Source organism: Tiliqua scincoides, chromosome 3 (assembly GCF_035046505.1).
Source record: "Tiliqua scincoides isolate rTilSci1 chromosome 3, rTilSci1.hap2, whole genome shotgun sequence".
Classification (NCBI taxonomy): domain Eukaryota; kingdom Metazoa; phylum Chordata; class Lepidosauria; order Squamata; family Scincidae; genus Tiliqua; species Tiliqua scincoides.
The window spans coordinates 117516836-117528410 of record NC_089823.1 but is presented as its reverse complement, the minus strand read 5'-3'; the positions used below and the strand labels follow the sequence as shown (position 1 = coordinate 117528410).

General features: G+C 43.7%; 2 pseudogenes; one reads left to right on the top strand and one right to left on the bottom strand.

The window, feature by feature from the left end:
- Positions 1-8479: 8479 nt before the first annotated feature.
- Positions 8480-9552, bottom strand: LOC136645110 (craniofacial development protein 2-like; annotated as a pseudogene).
- Positions 9553-11146: 1594 nt separating this feature from the next.
- Positions 11147-11266, top strand: LOC136646178 (5S ribosomal RNA; annotated as a pseudogene).
- Positions 11267-11575: the final 309 nt, after the last annotated feature.

The following is an 11575-nucleotide window of genomic DNA, read 5'->3' as shown; positions in this document are numbered from 1 at the left end:
ACATCGAGGGAGAAGTGTCGCTCCCTCCTTTACTCCTTAAATAATGCCCCCTTGGAATAGCTTCTCTGACTATGGTATATGGTGCCTTCTGGTATCCGTGAAATCTCCTCAACAAAACAAAGTCTTCTGAGGTTCTCTGAATTGTTTTTGAGGTATGGACAGTGATGAATACTAATTAACTTCCAATCAGGAGTCCTTGTTAGATAACTTGATCCTTCATTTCAGCTCCTACCATTAGCCCACTCTCAAAACTTGCTCAGCCGTACAACATTTTATTTCTTTTACCAAGATAAAGTTACATTTTCTTTTACAAGGTCAAGTTTCTAGGGAGCTGTACTGATCAAATTGGTTTGGCATCAAGCACAAGAAGCTCTCATGCTGTGTTAAACTGCATTACAAAAATTCATACAACATTTGTTATGGAACTGATGCACTCTGCACTGCAGTAGCCAAAGTTGTTCATGGTCATTAGAATGTTGCTATTTATTATTGCCAAGCAACAGTGAAGAAAAAATAAAATGACTTTAAAGCATTTTTAAAAAAAAAGAAGAGGAAGAAGAAGGGCAGACGAAAGAGGTTATAAAATCCACTTCTGTTCCTAAGTCCAAGTAACAAGCTGTGGGATTTTGTTCCTATCCAAAAATAGGTCTAGAGTTTGTTCCTGAGATTTCTTTTATAGCTCCGCATACAGAACAGTTTTTTGTTTGCCATACAATGTCATTTAAGCTCTGTTTGGCTCCTTAAGTCAGAGAGCCAGTCAAGCCTCAGCCTGTGTTAAAGATTCAGTAATTTCAGTATTTGTTTCAAAATTATATTTGACCTCACGAAACTAATTATCATAAAATACTCCACCAAACATAAAATAAGCTGTTTTAATACAATTTTTTTCCAAGTGGCTATTGCTGCCCCTGAGAACTACTCCTCCTACTGCTCCTATTCCCTCACCAATATTTGACCTGAATGGTTATGGTTACCTGCATGATTCAATTTACAGATTCCTGTACAGGTGTGTGCCCCTCAGTGCTGTAGCTAGCGGGGGGTGGGGGGCAGTCTGCCCCCCCTTGGGGGGTGATACCACAAATGTTCCAACATCGCTAACATTGCAGAAGTTCAAAATAACGCTGTATACTGTTGGATGTGGAATTTCCAGCGGAATGCAATGCAAAAAAACCAGATTGAAATATCTCCTTTCCATCAAAGTTATGGCCAAAAAACCAGAAACAAAAAAAATGCATGGAACCCTATGGAAAATGTAACCGAGCCATATTGCACGTTTACTCGTGAGTAGGTGAACTTGCCATACTTTGTCAGAAAGGGCAGGCTGAGAGGAATCCAATGACACCAGAATGGTTCCAATCCAATGAAAGCAGCTCCCCAAAAACACCCAAGAAGGAAGTCCCTCCCTCTAAGCAGATGAATGTATTGAGCCCTATGGAAAGCAAAAGTAAGTCACACGGTCATGTTTACTCGCGGGTAAGCAAACGTGCCTTGGCTGCTAGTCAAGTCAGGCAAAGGGGAATGCAAGGCTAACTGCATGGTCCCAAACTGATGAAAGTGGAGCTAAACAAATGCTCCAGAAGGCAGCACCCCCCCCCCAAGAATAAAAGAGGCTTGAGCAGTAACGTAAATTTTTATTTGTTTTTAGATTTATAAAGCCAGGTGGGTCCTGATAGTGATATGCTTGAAATATAAGAATTTACACTGAACTGGGCACTGGGGAGGGCTGAAAACCTCACTGATTTTTTTTTTTGGGGGGGGGGAGGGTTGTTCTTGCAGGCAGGCTACAGAGAAAATTCACGTGGTGGAATTAATTATTTGTTTTTCTGTAATTTAATTATTTATAATTATTTATTTTATTGTGCTTGTTGATGTCACTTCCAGCCATGACAACACTTCCAGTGGGTCCTGGACAGATTGTCATTCTAAAAAGTGGGTCCCAGTGTTAAAAGTTTGAGAACTACTGCCTTAACTCAAAAGAGGTCAATGAGACATTCTTGGGGGAGGGGGAGGTGACACCCTAGTGACCATTTCAAATCATGAGCTGCTTAGAGGAAAGGTGGTATAAAAATGTGAATGAATGAATTAATAATTAATTAATAATTAAATAATTATGTCATATGGGGTGACAAAAATTTATGGACTCCAGGTGTCAAATGACCTAGCTACCCACTGGTGCCCCTTATCAACCTACCGGCTTACGCCAGGACCGCATAAGTGACGACCATGTGTAGTCACATGGTCATTGGGGCGCACACCCAACCCTCCAAATGCAAGGGGAGCAGAGCTCCCCTCACCTCCAAAGGGCTGTCTGAGCCTCCCAGAGTCAGTGCCCGTCTGAGTGCTGCCTCTGCAAGGCTCAGACTGAGGGAAATTGCACCTCTCACGCAATTTCCAGCTTCCTCTGTGAAACTGGAAGTCACGTGAGAGGCGTGATTTTCCTTGGTCTGAGCCTCGCAGAGGCAGTGCTGGGATGAGCACTGCCTCTGGGAGGCTCAGACAACCCTCGGGAGGAGAGCTGAGCACCCCCTTCCCTGTGGAGAGTTGAGATTGCATCAAGCACCACTTGACGACGGGGACCGCAGTCCCGATCCCCATCATTAACTAGTGCATGACTGTATTATCAAAAACTGTTGTAGTATTGTCACTTCACTGGCAAAACAGAATCAACTAAATATGTGTATAGGATTGCTGACAGTGATTATCAATGATGTGCGGTGAGTTCCTGTGCCAGTGAGACACAGCACTGTGGTGCTTGCTAACCTGGAAGTGACCTGTGATATCACTGTCAAAACTTCCAGGTAACAAACTTCCTTGTTTCTTTAATTTACATGAAATAAGCAAATGTTTCCCTGTCACCAAAGGGCTCTCAATATTTAAAAAAGATGCAAAACAGAGTCCACCTAAAGCAAAACACACCAAGATGAATATAGACAGAACCCCCCCCCCCCCAATAGCCACTGCAAAAATCAACAGGCTGGGGTGAAGAGGCTCTCCCTCCACTAAGTATAAGACTCTGTAACCACCTCATCTCTTAGTGCCAACTAACATCCGCAACCACAGATGGGCAGATTCTCTCTGCCAGTCAATGACCAGTGCAGTTCAGCACCCTTAAATGCTCTCTCTCACTCCCTCTCCCTTTGCACATGCTTAACAGATCCTACCTCCCTTCCTGAAACTCTCCCTCAATTTTCAGTGTTGTTTACCAATAAGAAGCAGCCAGCAGCAGGTCAGCATTTCAGTGTTGTTGCCAAGAGATCAACTGTCTAAATGCAAGCTCTGTGAGGAAATAAATTCAAAGCATAACATGCCCCTTTCAACCAATCCGAGCTCTCTCCTGAGGATCACATGTCACCCCTTCTCCAATATGCCTTCCCTGCTGCTTGAACTTGGTGAACAGGAGCCAGGTGTCTTATTACTTTCACAGGTCCAGTGATGTTTTCTATACAAACTAAGCAAGCATAGCAGCCATGAGGCATGCCTCTCCTGCTGCTTTGACTGAGCAGGGTCCCTTCACACAGGCATAGCAGCAATTGCTTTATTCTTCTATATGCAGAGTGGAGGCATCTCCTCTTAATGCCTCCCTAGTGATTGCTTATGCAGGCACCCAGCCTTTTTCCATTGGAAGCCAGCCATGATGCAGCCTAATCCACTTAAGCAACTTAGCTTGCTGCCTCTTGCTGCTGACACAGACACCCTGCCTTTTTCACTGAAAAAAGGCTGCCCTGACTGCTGAGAGTGACCAATTCAGTGCCTGCTCTCTGACTGATCATCCTGAATGGGCCTGATTGGAGCCAGGATTTGAATCCAAAGCACCTCCATTGCTTCTGCCATTCAAATCCCAGGTCCTTGGTGGCTTCCATTGTCAGAAAATCCTTATCATACATTGATCAGGCAGTTTTGACAAAATCCATGAATGCCTCGTGGATAATGTCAAGGTGTTTGACTAACACAGAGGCCTTTACTGACTGTACCTGAAATATGACTCCCACAAAGATGGTGAAGCTCCTGCCTATTTTAGTTTTCCAATACATCTCCTCATTCAGTGGTAGCTCGCCCTCCATCCATTTTGGCTCTGGTTTCCTGCACAGTAAGCAAAAGTTATCAATATTCTGCTCTTGCCAGACTGTTCCTTTCATGCCAGGAAGCAAATGGTCCCCCAATGGGAGAGAGATCTCTTAGCAGTGTTTCTCAAACTGTGGGTTGGGAACCACTAGCTGGATTGCAAGCCAATTTCAGGTGGGTTCCCATTCATTTCAATGTACTCGTATATTTTGTTTTTAATATATTAGGCATGATATATGGTATATGACTACATTTGAGGAAATGTTATGGAACTGTACTTTTAACAGGCTACTATGTGTATGCTATGTATACTATGTATAATTATAGTTATTGGGCCTTGCTTCCAGGTAAGTTTGGATAGGATTGCAGCTTTTGGGATGTTTGAGGAATTAAAAAACAAAACACAGATTAGCAACTGCTTGTGAGGGTTCTTCTTTATTTTAAACACATTTCAAAGTTATACTTACATTGTAAACTTTTACTTATTGCAAACTTGATTGATTGATTTGATTTTGTTGTATGAAGGTGTTAAATTTATCTGTTTAGTGATGTCACTTTTGGTGGGTCCCAACAGATTGTCATTCTAAAAAGTGGGTCCCGGTGTTAAATGTTTGAGAACCACTGTCTCATGGGTAATGGTGTGTGATGCCTGCTGTACCCTGGCTAAACAGGTGAGCCCTGCTGTAGGCACAGACTGCCTGCTCAGGTGATTCATGGGCAGCCCACTCTGCTAAATTTGCCCACATGCATTTTATGTTGGCCACCATTGCACCAGGGTCCCTTATGCCTTACCACCCCATCCCAACTTCACTCATCCAGATGTAAGGGGTGCAGTAAAACCAGCATACAATATCCCAGGCATGTCTTGCTCTTTGCCCCATACGTCTGCTCCAAGGTTCCTAACCCCAAGCTCTTATCTGCACCAGCTAGCACTGCCACATTTCAGTTTACTAGAACCTGCTCCATCAAATTGGTTGCCACCTCTTTCATCTTTAGCATTTGCAGCACCTCACCATTCCTCATCCCCTTGCTTCTCAGGGGCCCACATTCTGCTGGATGATTGAATAATGTTTGCATTAGCAGCTTTCCAGGTCTCTCTTTCCCCTACTCTCACCAGCTTGAAGGATTCCCCCCCCCCCCAATCCTTGGTCATTTCCAGAGACTCCAGATGGGCCATAATAGAGGTGGACACTGTATTAGTGTCCTTCTCTACAAGGACTGAATAATATAACTGATATTATTGTCACTATAACTTGAGCCCTACATGCACTAAGCCCTATATGCACATATCTAATATGAAAGAAGATGAAGATATGAAAATAGAGATTGTACCTGTTTCTCCTTCTTGCCTCTGGCATACTAACTTGCCCCCTTCCCCGACACAGATCAATTTTGCAATTTTCTTTAATGCACTTTGACCCAAACTGTGTGATTCATATACTACAAAACTGAATGCATGGCTGTCAGAAGAACCCAGAAACAACATGGTGGAACCTGAATGAACTAGCACAACCCCAATAATCCCACTATGGTTGATCAGACATCAGTTGCATCAGTGGGAAGAAAGGGTGTGGTGCCTAGGGACAGGACTAATTAAGTAAGGGGCTTCTAATTTAAGTGGAATTTTTTCAGCCTCTCCAAATTTTGACATATAGATGAATTTACAGGGGGTAAAGAAGATTCCATCTATAAACATGAATGACATATGAGATTATCGACTGGAAAGGGAAAGTGGCTTTAATAAGTTGAACATTTATCTCAACTGTTTAAAGACAGAGCTGTTTCATATTCACTAACAGTGGTCATTCTGAGTTGCTGAAACATTTTAATGGCTAGTAAGGTTTTTTGTTCATTTTTGGCAATAATTTGAAGTTTAAGTGCAACCTTAATATTCTCTGTTGAGATGGTTTCAGCGAGCTCATCACAGAAGAACTATTAAATTGATATAAGTAAAAAGCCCTCTTTCAGTGCTTACCACTAGCAGCAGATATATTTTGGTTAAACTGCTGCATCTTGAAAGAGATGTCCTGTCCCTCCCAACTAGCCTGCGTGTCTAGGCTGTGGAATAATTAATTCCCTGTTTAAAGGTGCCCCGTTTTTGAACTTATACTTTATGAGGTGCTGAAGTAATTCAGAATTTAATCAAGGCAACCTTTAAAATCTTCACAAATGGGACATATTCCTGTCTCTTTGAATATGTTTACCTCTTGACTGCTGGGTTAACATTGGACTCACTTGCACAGTCTCATAGGTGACTCCAGAAAACTTGAAATGTATAATCGTCATAGGTTTCTAAACAAGTACGGGTATCAAATATAAATTGCAGCACATGTTTGTTCGATTTTTACCCCACCTTTCTCCCCAAAAGGGTATCCAAAGTGGCTAAAAACCCATTAAAATACATTTTAAAAAATACATACATACATTGATGGTCCATCCTCATTGGCAATCTTTCCAATGTGGGCCACACTCGCTCCATGTTTTTTGGTCTAGTGCAGGGGTGTCAAACTTGTTTCATACAGAGGGCCGAAGTTAGCATTCAGGGCTCCAGCTGAGGGCTGGAAGTGATGTCATTAAGCAGAAAGTGACATCATTAAGCAGCTAATGGTCAGAAATCAGATTCTGTTCTCATATAAAAACTCATTAACTGCAAATGACAGAAGAGAAAGTACGCAAATATTGATCATATTTCAGGATTTGGGAAAGCCCAATTTTCATGTTGGTTGCCGTTTCAGCAGTAACACCTCAGCAGCTGGGAGCCTGAGGGCCAGAAAAAAAGCTTCGGCCTTATGTTTGACACCCCTGGTCTAGTGCAACTGTTGTCTAGTGTGGCAGTCTCTGTTGTTTAAATGACCTGGAAAAGGTATCTGACCAGCGAGTAGCCGGTCGACCGGAGGTTCTTTTGACATGGTATGGGATCCAGTGCGTGATTCTGGTGCTCCATCAGTTGTATGTTTGGCAGATGACATGTCCTGCCCACCTGTGCTTTGAAGAAGCCATGTACTTGAGCGGGTCGCGGACCTTGGCTTCTTGCTGGAGGTTTTGACTTCTGAAACCATGCTGCCATTGCTTTCGGCGGTTCATTCCAAGGAGGCATCTTTCAAGTGCCCGGTGGGTGATTCTCATGGCAGTAACTATGGTCTTGTTATCAGCCCATGTTTCTGTGGCATAGCAAAAAGCCAGAAGTACTATGGAGTCAGACAGGTGGTCTCTCAGCTGCAGATCCTGGACCTGACTGGTGGCTTCTCGGACTGATCCCATGGCAGCCCACGCAGCTTTCCTTCATCTCCCGATCTCAATCGTTAGGTTGTTGGCCATGTTCACTTCATGTCCCAAGTAGATGTAGCTGTCAACTTTATCTAGGGTGGCACCACAGAGTTGCACATTGCTGTTGTCGCACCATTGGTTGGTCATCGTCTGAGTTTTCTTCATATTCATCTCCAAGTCGATAGCTTTGCCTACTTTATTCAGCTCATTCATCTCCATTGTATTGTTGCTGATAAGGACAATGTTGTCTGCAAACCACAGGTTTGAGAGCTTCTTACCATTGATCAACAGACCCTTATGGTCCATATCAAGTTGTCTCATGGCATAGTGAAGGCCTGAGGTGAAGAGCTTCAGGGAGATGGTGTCACCCTGTCAGACTCCTTTTTCAATAGGGATGCGCAGCTTGCAGTCAAACAATTGGATGGTTGTGGATGTCCCGGTGCTGCATTGTTCTGGGATGTTGATGTACGACGGGTCCACTCCAGCGTGCAGGAGAGAGTTGAGGACGGCATTGACTTCTACTGAGTCACTTTTTGTAGTCCACGAGCATCAGTATAAGTGGCATCTTGTACTCTCGGCATTGCTCAATTAGCTGGGTAATGGTGTGGATATAATCCATGCAGCAGAAGCCCTTTCAGAAGCTGGCTTGTTCCACTGGCTGGTATGTGTCCAATGTTGACTCCAGTCAGTTCAGGACGATCTTGGGAAAGACTTTGTAGGGGATTGTTAGCAAAGCAATTGGCCGGTAGTTGCCGATGTCTTCTTTGTCGCCCTTCTTGTGGATCAGGATCGTCTTTGAGTTTTTCCATTGGTCAGGGATATTCCCAATCTCAAGGTAGGAGTTAAAGTGAAAGGCCAGCAGTTTGTAGATGCTTTCACCTCCTGCTCTGAGGAGGTCCACAGGGATTCTGTCAGGTTCTGGTGCTGTTGCCTTCTTCAGTGACTGAATGGCTTTCTCGACTTCGCAGGTGAGGATGGGTGGTGGCTTCTCGTCCATTGGAGAGGCACACCTTGGGACAGGCATAGTGGATCAGTATAGCTCTGTGTAGAAGTTTACCGCGATGCGTTCTATGTCTGCTCTTGTGGTTCTCAGCCTTCTGGTGCTATCCTTCAGGCAGGTGGTAACAAGTCATTGGTCGGTAAGGTCTCTTCAACAGCATTTCAGACTACTTCGCTGAGCAGCAGTTGAGAGGAGTTTCTTCTTCCAGTACTCAGCAATGGATTCTTTAACAGCAACGCAACAGGCCTTGTTGATGATGGTCTTCTGCAAGTGTGTGGCTGCTGGATCTCTTCTGGTTTCTCCTCGACACTTCCGAAGTTGCTTGGCTTTCGCATTCAGCCATCCTTCTTCTAGTTCTAAGATCTTCATAGCTCTCTTTGCACAGTGGGTGAGTCCCTTGGCCAGCTCTTCGTAGTCTCTTGTGGGGTCCTTGATCATCTTCCATGGATAGTTGTTGAAGGCCAGTTCCAAAACTGCCTCGTCGTATTGAGGGTGGCAGATTGGAGCTTGACGGTGAGTGTCATGGTTGAAGAATCGTTCATTAAGGTGGATTTTGGCATGAAGGAGCCAGTGATGGGCTCCACAGTCAAAGGAAGGTAGAACAGTAGTATCCAGGAGACTACATCTACGGTTGGTCAGGATGTGGTCTAGCTCCGAATGGGTAGATCCATTAGGGCTTTCCCAGGTCCATCTGCGATGTTCTGGCTTTTCAAAAAGGGAGTTGCCATGGAACAGGTTGCATGCGGACATCAGGTCTAACAAACGGAAGCCGTTGTCATTCCTTGTTCCATTTTCATGTTGGCCTAGTCTCCAGTTGCCATCGGTTCCATTGCCTATGATGGCTTTGAAGTCTCCACAGATGTACTGGTAATAGGACTTCTCCTTCTTGGTGGTGGCCTCAAGTTCAGAGTAGAAGGTGTCTTTCTCCTCTTCTTCAGCAGCAGAGGTGGGAGCATAGCAGTTGACGATGGATATCAGCGTCTTCTGCTGGGTCTGTAGTCTTAGTACAGCGAGGCGTGGGTTGAGGACTTCGTGGGAATGGAGATTGGTTGTATTCCAGGATGCACGAGGAAACCGACTCCTCTGATGTTTTTTGCACTGACCTTTTTGCCCATGATCAGCAACTGTCCATAGTCCATCTTGCGGGTAAACACCGTTTTTGTCTTCGTTTCTTGCAGGCAAACGACATTGTATTTTATTCTTCTAGCCTGGTGAAGAAGCATTCTGAGGTCAGCTTCTGAAGCTTGCCCTCACCCCGCCCCTGCGAGACTTAGGGAGTAAATCTCCCTAAAAGTTTGAGAATCACTGCCTTAAGGCATTGGGAGGCCCTCCAGGGCTTCCCCAGGCCTCCCAATGCCTTATAAGGCATTAAAAAGTCACTTCCGGTTTCACAGAGAAAGTGGAAGTTATGTTTTTTTCACTTTCAGAGCTTGTGGACAGACATCCACTGCCTCAGAAGCCCTCCCCCCAGAGGGAAGCAGGGTTCCCCTTGCCTCCGAAGGGTAGAGACCACAGGGACGGGCATTCACCTCTATCGACAGTTTCAGCTATCTGCCAGGGGTGGGGGTGGGGGTTCTGAAATGGAACCCCTGCGGATAAGGAGGTATGCCGGTTTGCCATCCAGTGCTTCTTGGAAAAATGTGATAAATCAGCAGTGCTTATTCCCAAACTTCACTTTGGCCACATCTTGTTGAATTTCTTATTTCATCTAAGAAAAACGAGTTTAACTTTAGTGATCAACTTTATTGAACAAGCTACATAGCTTGAAGCTAAATGATAATGAAATATCAAATTATCCTGCCCATCACTATTTCAGGTCTATTCAATGCTTCCTCCCATCAATCATGCTAAAAAGATGGTCTCAGCATTCAAAACATTTTTGTTTCATGTTCCTGTATTGTTAGCGATACTTTTGTTTAGCTAGCTGATCTGCATCCATTCTCTTCAAGAAAATAGATAATGCTTTTTCATATCAAACATTTAATTATAAAGTAATTCATGTTGGTTACAAAGCGAAGAAGTATCTCTTTAAAAAGATTGAATTATACCTTGAAAGGAAATTCAAACAACTAAAATGAAGCATTAGCTTATAATTTGCTAGTTCAAGCTACTTGATGAATACTGTATTATTGACAATTAAAAAAAAAATCGATATTCAAGAAAAAAAAATACCAGAATGACCTAGAAAATGACAGTTAAAAATTATAGTCAGGAACTCTGGGTTCATTCTGTTGTTATGATGCTAAACTGTCTCCAAATAGCAACATCTGTCTGCTCTTGTTAATGGACTAACAACCCAATCCTATCCCTCGCCATACTATAGCATGCAGCTGCACCTGTGAAGTGAGCACTGCATGCTGGGGAGGTTTAAACAAAAGGCCAACCAGAGATAAGTGAGAATATTTTTTAATTCTGGGTAAGCATGACACATTCAGATCACTAAGGTACTGGGGTCATGCAGCCCAACTTCTATGGCAATGGGTATGCAGAGCTGCCACCACTTTGCAGAGGCAGCTTCAAATGACCTGGCAGTGCTGCGATACTTGCACCATCACTGGGCCTTTTAAAATAACATCCAGTATTAAGAGAGATGCTATTGTAAAAGGCCCGCAGGATTGGGCTGTAAATGCAGCACTTCAGTACTGAGTTTGGCATACGGCTTTTTAAAATCCATATTTTTAATCCAGAAAAAAATTATTCTTTTTTTGTACATAATCTGTCAGTTCAGCATGTGACAATAGAGTGACATGAAATTGTTCAGTGTCCTATTTATCCCCTTTCATCTTATAAGTGTAGCCAGTGTATTCAAAAGTATAGTTCTATATCAACTGTTACCCTGCACGTGCCCGATCTCGTCTGATCTCGGAAGCTAAGCAGGGTCAGGCCTGGTTAGTACTTGGATGGGAGACCGCTTGGGAATACCAGGTGCTGTAGACTCATACCATAGTCTTTCAAGACTGAAGGAAGGTTGCCAACCAGTTCTGTATCAACCTGAAAGCTACATTTTTATGCTTGATAGGGGGCTGCTGCCAAAAAGGAGATCCCAATTTTCAGTTTTCCCTCCTCCCACAATAAGAGCTCAGCCTGTATTGTGATACCATCCCATTGTGCATCCCCCACTCTCTTTGGAAGTCAATGATGTAGCGGGGAGATCAGGAAATGGAATATCATTTTCAGAGACAGCCCCATTATTGCATACAACATTATTGTTCTTCCTTCATTCTTGATCTTTCTGCATTCATTTCC